General features: G+C 33.5%; 1 long non-coding RNA gene across 5 annotated transcripts; it reads right to left on the reverse strand.

Moving 5' to 3' along the window:
* LOC107604933 lies at nt 22–6709 on the reverse strand. 5 transcript variants are annotated; one of them, XR_002349235.1, is made up of 5 exons: nt 6005–6709; nt 2060–4814; nt 1863–1962; nt 534–584; nt 22–435 (listed from the first exon to the last, which is right to left on the reverse strand). It is a non-coding gene; the product is annotated as an uncharacterized LOC107604933 (long non-coding RNA). The 5 variants fall into 5 exon arrangements; XR_002349236.1 differs by having other exon boundaries at nt 2060–2946; nt 6005–6698; XR_001612421.2 differs by having other exon boundaries at nt 2060–2302; nt 2912–6691.

An 8843-nucleotide genomic window follows, 5' to 3' on the forward strand; every position in this document is an offset into this window, starting at 1 on the left:
AAATGATAGAGGGTATCAGTCTTGATAATATAGTAATCACAATGGTAATAATAATAATGGGAACAATAATAAAAGTAAGTATAATAATCTGAACAATTATAAAGTCATGACAAATTCAACAAACAAGTCTTGGCTATTCTATAAACCTGAATCGAAATTTTTCAACTAAACTATTGCACTATCCTCAAGGTTTCAAGTATCGTTTTGCCCACATAGTCAAGTGCCACACACTCTTCTTTTCAGGAGACATTCCACTATAAGGATATTCATTCTCGTCTGGTGTTTTATTGAGGTCATATGACAGCATCGAGGCCTTTCATCCAACAGAATCAGCCTCATCAGAGCCATCGGAGGAGACGTCCTTTTTCTCCATTGAATATGGAACCACCTCCCCTGGTTCTTCGGATGCCTCCTGAATCTGGGATCGAGATAACCCTGAGAAGTACATCATAGCCAAACAAGCCCATAATATGTAGAATTAGTGTGTGAACATAATCTTATTACATTAACAGCCAAAAAGTTGTCTTTCTTACATCCCCAAAGTCGTTCAATTCCATGTTCTATGAGCTTGAATTCCTCTCGTGCTGCAATATCCAGTTTAACGACAAGAGTATTTTCATAGCGTGCCAGCACAAAATACCAACAATAATGTTCAAATACTGTTTGGATATAACCTGATACATTGTAATCCTTTACAGTATATGAATTTCAAAATTAATCCAGAGACTCAAAACCTAAAAATTAGAAAGCAGGTGACTCGTTGGAAGAAGAATTAATTTTTTTTAGATAGCAAGCATATTAAAATGCAAGAAGAGTTATTGAATTATTACTGACTGAGACTCTGTGTATACAAGAGAGACTGTATTAGCTATATATAGAAGCTTAGTATAATAGAATCAGCTAAGAAGGTGTAACAAAAACAGACCCTCCACTCTAACTGACTAACAAACTAATAATCCAGCTCAACCTAACAGGCTCTAAGTCTGATAAGTATAATGCTAGCTTGTTAGTATAATACTAGCTTATTAATGCTAGCTTTGGTCTGACCGTGTTAGAGAACCAGTTTATGATCATTGTATATATTAAAAGTTCATACACTTAAAATTCTAAAGTTTAATTGTTCTTCATACATCCCAGACTACGTGATGCGGACTTTGGGCATCCCATAATACACGTCCCTAACAGGCTGCAAGATTACAAGTTGATGGCGAGAATCCAAGGTCAGTTAGTGAAGGAAGAAAAAGGGATCAAGTGCAGAAATAGGAATGAATTGGAGCACGTAAGATCAGAGTGTGAAAGGGTTCTATAACAATATTACTTATTATTTTTGGAGGATATTGAGAAGTGAAAAAAGCTACATCAGCGTTTTCACATCACATGCAAACTCTGCAGATTAAAGAGGGGTTTTGAGTGTCCTATGGTTCATTTAAGCCACAAGACAAGTTTTTTCTCCAAAGATAAAATTTTAGGCAGAGATTCTTGCAGGTTTTTGGGAACAATTTAATAATTTATTAAGAAGAAAGACCTAAAAGGATGTAATATCATAACTAGCTAGCTAATCATAGCTTCTCTTGTCACATGGCCTTTTGAAACCACAATTTTTTCTTGCATCAGATTGTACATCATTGATCATAAACATCCTAAAGAAATTAAATACAGAAATCTCGCGGCATCTTAATTATCTAGTAGTCCCTACAATTTCTAACAGGACATCATTTTTAAATTACATGAATATAAAAACCAAGAGAAAAGCGATTTACTTATATATATGTATAGACTACTATATGCTCCTTATTGCTAATAAAGAACAGTTATATACATCAAACATAGATGAATACAAGAGTAAACACATGAATATTTACCTTCACCTCATCAAGTATTTTCTGTGAGAACCACGTGTCCGTACTTGTTGTAAACTCAAACCAAATTTAGCAATGTACCTTCGATCCCATTGAAGCAATTCTGAAAATTTTAACATAATCAACTGAAATCTCTATCGGGTTTCATCCAAAAAATATGAAAAAGACCTCAGAATTTGTAAGGGCAGCAGCAATCAAACCTTCATCATTGAAGTAGGCACATGACCAATGGCTCGAGTGAGGTGTCTGTGTTCAGAGAAGGCATCCAGCCATGATTGTATACGAGACTCTTTAAACCACAACTGTCTTGCAAAGAATGTTGCGTGGTCCAACGAAGAGAATGGAGATCCATCTATCATCTTCTCTACGAATCAGCGGCTACTGCAAACCAAAAAGAAGTCTCGGCTCTCCAATTTCTCTGATAAGCCATAGACATAGAAAGACTGTACAAAGACAATATAAAAATGTGACTGCAAGAAGACTTAAAGGAGAGGTTACAACATTGTGAAAAACCAGTTAGATAAAAGAGTTTTTTATGAGAGAATAAGTTTTTAAATATCTAAAATAACTCGATCAATTCAATCTATTGAGGGGCTGCTTACTCATTGCAAAATTTTGTGCTTTCTAAACATACTAGGAGAAAGAATTGCTGGTTCCAAGTCCAAAAAATGAAAAGATAAAGAAAAGCTTCTTTAAAAAATGAAAAAAAAAATAGGGGTGAAAGTTAGATTTAAAAACTAATTAAAACAAAAAATATAACTAAACGATCATAATGGATAGAGAATAAAATCTTGAAATTGTAGATATATGATTTTAGATATACTTCTAAGAATATTTGATCATAGTTTTCCTATCCTGTCTTCTACCATGGAGATGCAAATAATTGGTTCAACGAAAAAGAACATAAAAAATAAGAATAAAAAAGGCAGGGCAAGAAGAGTAAGACACAAAAAAAAAAGATAATAAAATGCTAGCAAATGAAATATCTTTTGCTTCATGAGTTGTAGCCCCAAAAAGCATACAAAATGTAGAAACAAGCCAAAAGACACTACCTGAGCCAGCAGGGTCATCCAAATAACAAGAACACCTAAACAAAAAGGTCCAAAACATTAACATTGATAACTCCCCAGCAAATCGGGCTATCCATCAACACAAAACTCAACATTCATATAATTTACTCATTTAATCTTTTTTCTAACAAAAAAAATACAAAGAATAAAGCCCTTGAGTTGGTCTTTGATGAAAACAGAGTGCACATTACTTCTATTTGTCTAAAACTTATTGAAAGTGATTTAACATACATAAATACGCTAACATACATCATGAATGAATACAAGATATTAAATAAGTAGTATATAAAGAAAAAATCAAAAACACAAAATCACATTATTACAATGTGGTGCTCAAACAATATTTTATTTACCACATTGCACAACTTTATACAATTATACACACTACAATTTTTAAAATGCAATATTAAATGACACCAACTTAACTTATATGCATGATGCACATTGTTAAACATAGTAATTTCCTCTTCCCCACATATAGTTATGCATAATTGAAAGAGAGCACTAGACGAAAAAAATATCGTGCTCTCATCACATTGTTATAATAAGAAAAATATGAAAGGTACTAATAGCATACAAAATAAAGTGAGCTTTTCTTCAATTTTTTCTGCCTATGTTCTGTTTTCACATTTTTTATATGTCTTATTATTATTTTTTGGAATAGTTCGAAGAAAAAAATTTATTTATGATGATGATTTGAATTCAAAATAGGCACTAAGTTAATTTATCATGCACATTATGAATAATTTATATTGTTAAAATTTCTAATTTTTGAAAAAAAAAATGTTATAAATTATCATAACAATATGCAAATGCATTAGGAAGAACTCTTACCCGTAAGAGAAAATTTTTTTATCCTATTTGTATTATTGCTTTGAGAAGCACTATTATTATTGAACCATTTGAAGTTAAAAGTTTTCTACTGTCTTTTCTTTTTATGCTTTTTTTTCCTAATAGTTATAAACTAATGCTATATATTTTTTAATAACTCTTATTTCTTTTATTTTCAAAAAATGGTAATTACCTAAACTTCTAATTCCCTATCATCCAATATAGCAGAAATTAATTTAGCAATCAACAGAAATTAATTTGCTTTATTCTATACAACTTATAATAAATAAGTAGCAATCAACAGAAATTAACTTAGCAAATGTAGATTTCATTGATTTATGTATGCATTAAAAAATTGAAAAGATCATCAATAAGAAATGGAGGGAATAAATAAATCTATCCAATGAATTGCATAGAATATAAGACGAATGATATAGTTACATCCCACAGCGAAGAAAATCTCACCTGCTTATTATCAATTTTAACAAAAGATCAAACAATACCAAACAAGGTGTAATCTCATAGAAGCCTACTTTCACTTTTCTTCTTAAAACTCTCAAACATCTAAACCCCCTTAACACATTATTCTTCCTCTCCGCCTATCCTTTTCTTACATTTTCTTTTTTACCTACTATCTATCACTCAAAATTAGGCTAGTCCAGGCAAGTTAATAGGTTACCACATACCAAAATGAAAATTTCCTATTCCTTAATACATTTAGTGTAATCAAATTCCCATAAAATTCCTATCCTGTCTTCTTTTTTGTTCATTTTTTTATGCAGAAAAATAGCAGTAAATGAACTTATAAGATAAGCAAGATTGTCACAAAAAAAATAAGACATGCAAGATGAATGAAGTGTGTGGGAACTATTCCTTTGAGAGTTATAGCAACCAGGTCCCATAACTTGATTTTGCCAATGGATAACAATGCCATCTAGTATAAATTACCTGAACCAGAAGAATAAATACTAGCAACAAACAGTTTAACCTGTATAAAAAGGTACAAAGACTAGTCCCGTCGTTATGCAATGCTATTCCCATCAAATAATGAAAACTGAAATTAAAAATCAGATGGGAAATAAAAGACTGAGACTTGAAAAGTGACATCAGATGATGTTGACAGAAATTTAATCATGTAAAACATAAGAACAAATCATATAGGCATCAACTTGCCACATATAGTAAAAGGAACCGAGAATGCAATAGCATGATTTACTTTTTTTCTTAGATTTAGATACATAGAAAACATAATGTGTGAGAATAGATACTATGGCAATCCTTTTAACAAATGACACTAAGAGAACTAAAAAAAGGTGAAGAAAGCAAGATTAATTAACTATAAAGGGCCTAGTAAGTTCATGGTGAGTGATATAAGCAGCAAGTGTGACTATTGATCGACCCGATTACTATTTTTGATGATAGACTAAAGAAGGGTAATGACCAAAATCAACTTAAATTTAAGCTAGAAGGATACTTAACCTATTAGGGAATGATTAATTAGTCTAAGATTACTACAACTTGTCACAGTAAGCATAGTAGCAACCAAACAGCAGCACTTAGCATAAAATGAACCAAATTGGTTAGGAGTAGAGTAACACTACAATGGCAGCAACATAACAATTGGTAAGCAACACATCAGTAACAACTCAGTATTGTGAGGAACATAATTGTGCAATTAATAAATGAACAACAAAGATAACAAATCAACACCATGAGAAGTGGTCCAATAGCAATAGCAAATAAGCAATAGCAGAATAAGCACAATGACCAGAAAATGACAACAATCAGCATCAAAATTTGCAAGTAATTTCCCTAACACACATCATTAGATCAGCAACTATTAAACCAAATAATCTTAGCAATTCCAAGATCAGAAGCAGAACATAGCTGTTAGTAGCATACAAAGAGCATAATGTAGATCAGCATGAACACCTTAGTGTTTTTTGTTTTATTCTATATACGCACCTAAGTCCCTCTTGTTTAATGATTCCAATTGAAAAAATAGGAAGCACGATCCATGACCAATTCATTCCTCTAATAATGATAATGACCTTTTTTTATTTATCTACTCTAACTATTACTTTCAATACACAACACCCGTTAAATAAAAAAAAGTGGTAACATCAAATCCCTAACTCTAAACAGCATCAATTAACCACAATTAATAGAAGATATAAATATCCTTTTTCAAAATTATGAACTAAGAATGAAAAAAAAAGGAAAGATCAAAGTGTCAGAATGAACCAGTGACAGGAAAGAGGCCGCGATAGCTCAGATTGGCGCACGGTGGAGGAGGGTGTAACGGTGTCACGCACGATCGAGGAATTAGGAAACTTCGACGCCGGTGAGAGAAGCACGAATGGACCCCGCGCGACTCGACAACCCACACAGAGGCACAGGGTGAAGCCAAGGTGAGGGATTTTTCACGCCGTGGATGAGGGGGTAGGGTTTCGGGAACTATGGATGGATCAACAGCAATGGCGCACGATAAAGCAGCGATGGTAGTGTTTCGTGCACTACCAAGGTTAACTCGTGGGTTTCTGCAAAATTGGGGGGAATCAATTACTGGTTATAAGATAAAAAGGGGAATTGAAAAAATGAATTATGATAAGATCCTCCCCTAGCGGCGTTTCTTGAAGCAGTCGCTGTGGATGTTGCGGCACAGGGAGAGTGGGTGTGTTTCGCACCTCTGCTCCCACACTTGTTCGCGCTAAGAAGATAGGATAAGCCAAGGAAGCTTGAAGATATATATGTCCAATTTCGCAGTGGTTTTCACTACCCAGCCGCTATCCATGGCCGTTTTGTGACTTCTACCAGACCGTAGCTCACCTCTGCCGCAATCCTTCCAATCTGCGGCGATTATGGCCACGGCCGCTACTTACCCGCCGCTACTCTCCGCCTCTGCTGTAGTGATTATTACATATATAAAATAAGAATTAAACTCTTAACACCTATTTAAATAGACTATTAAATTTTCTATTTCATTGATTCAAATTAGTTATGTCAATTCTCTTTTTAAATGTTATAAGATGGAATGGATTAATAGATGGATTGTTTTTAAATAAATGAAAAAATATTCTATTTATCGAAATAAATAATTTGGAGCGTTTTTACCGAAATGCATCACTTCTCGTATCTCTTTTACCGTGTAAATGAAATAATATAACACGTATCTCGTTTACACTGTAAAAAAGATAAGGTACGAGACGATGTGGTCGTAGCACGTTTATACACGTGTTGTGTAAAGCCCTTGTCTCGTTCACAGTGTAAACGAGATACGTGTTATATTATTTCGTTTACGCTATAAACAAGATAAGAGAAGCGGATGCCTATATATATGCATCTCGTCCACATCATTGAGTAAGAGCTTTTGACTTTCAACTTTTGGCCTTTTCTCCCACTTTTATCATTGTCTAATCATATTTCCGAATTACTTAAAGAATATGGCGTGCGTTGATAATCACGATGGAAACAGTAACAGACTGAACGTGACTTGGCACATTGCAAGGGCGGCCGACTTTGAGGTTGGTGTTGTTTTTCATTTTATACTTATGTTAAAGCATAGATATGTTGCCATACTTAGGGTATTTTTATAGAGGTAGTATGCAGTATTTGTTAGAAGAATGAATATATGATTAGGAGTGGTTTAAATGCTAGGTATGATGTTAGGCATACGTTAAAATGGATGTTAGTTAAATATTTGTTTAGGTTTGTTTTTCTTTAACCTAAGTTATGATTAAGCATATGTTTATTAATTTAGTTATTAATTAAGGTTATTAACAATTTCTAATAATAAAATTGATTAAGTAGCAAAATATTTATGTTTGTATTTACTAAATATTTAAGTAAATGGTTTTTTCTTAAATTTTTGTTACTTAAATTTCTAATAAAATATATGTTTATTAGTGTAGTCATTAGTTATCTTACAAAACATTTTCATTTGCATTATATTATACAGACTTTTAAGTTAATTATTTTATTACACATTTTCATTATGTAAGTAAAATTTTTTATGTAAATAAATTTATAATTTAAATGTTCGTAGTTATTTACTTAAATAGTTTACTTATGATTCAAACTAATTCCTAATTCGGTTTTATTATTGTTTACCAGAGGCTTCACTAACTTCTTCTGAGGAGAGTAAGTCACACACTCTCACCACCTCATTTTTTCCTTCTAGACATATGACCTCCTGGATAGATACAAGGGTTGTGGTATGCCCCCATTTGCTTCGGAATGAGATGGTTGAGCTCCCTGGGTAGATACAAGGGTTGTGGTATACCCCACTTGCTCCAGTTGAGATGATTGTGAGCTTCCTGGGTAGATGCAGTGGTCGCCCCACTTGCTACAGGATATTATTTATGATTGATCTTAGTCTCCCTGCACAAACATAGTGACTCGCCCCCACTGGTTCCAGGTTGAGATTTGAGATTTCTTTGACCCAGCCGCATGATGGATTATTGGTTATTTATATATATGCATATGCTTTGAGCTTCGCATCCCTAGGACTGTCCAAGGATCGCTACTGGACATGTCAGGTTTGACTGGATAACCAACAGATGATATCATCGGCCATAGGGTATACATGCATCATGTCCATTTGTATGTTTTGTTTGAGTATGCATATTTTGGTTTGTCTAATTGTTTATATATGTTTATATGCTACATGACTTAACTGTTGTACATGTTTCTTTAATTGTGTATTACTTGTATGTTTTGTATGTCTTTGTAATTGAGAGATTTCTCATGCTGGTAGAGGTGACGCTAAGGGTAGTTACACCGGTGATGAGGAGGTTTGGATTGACAGGAGGTGAAGGATTAGATTAGAAATAGAATTCTCTTAGATAGATTACCGAGATTTCGGGTTTAGAATTAATTTTAAGTTTGAATCTAAGTGTCGGAGCTCTAGGAATGCCTCTGGCTTTCCCAGGAACTTATATATTAACTATGTGGGCACCTTTACCATGTTGAGAACCTCTGGTTCTCATTCCACACATGTTGTTTTTCAGATACAAGACGTGAGGCACCTTGCTGAGCGTGCTGGACGACTCTTTTGGAAGTGAAGATGTACTTTTTGGGGCTA

This window comes from Arachis ipaensis, chromosome B06 (genome assembly GCF_000816755.2).
Source record: "Arachis ipaensis cultivar K30076 chromosome B06, Araip1.1, whole genome shotgun sequence".
In the NCBI taxonomy this organism is placed as follows: Eukaryota; Viridiplantae; Streptophyta; class Magnoliopsida; order Fabales; family Fabaceae; genus Arachis; species Arachis ipaensis.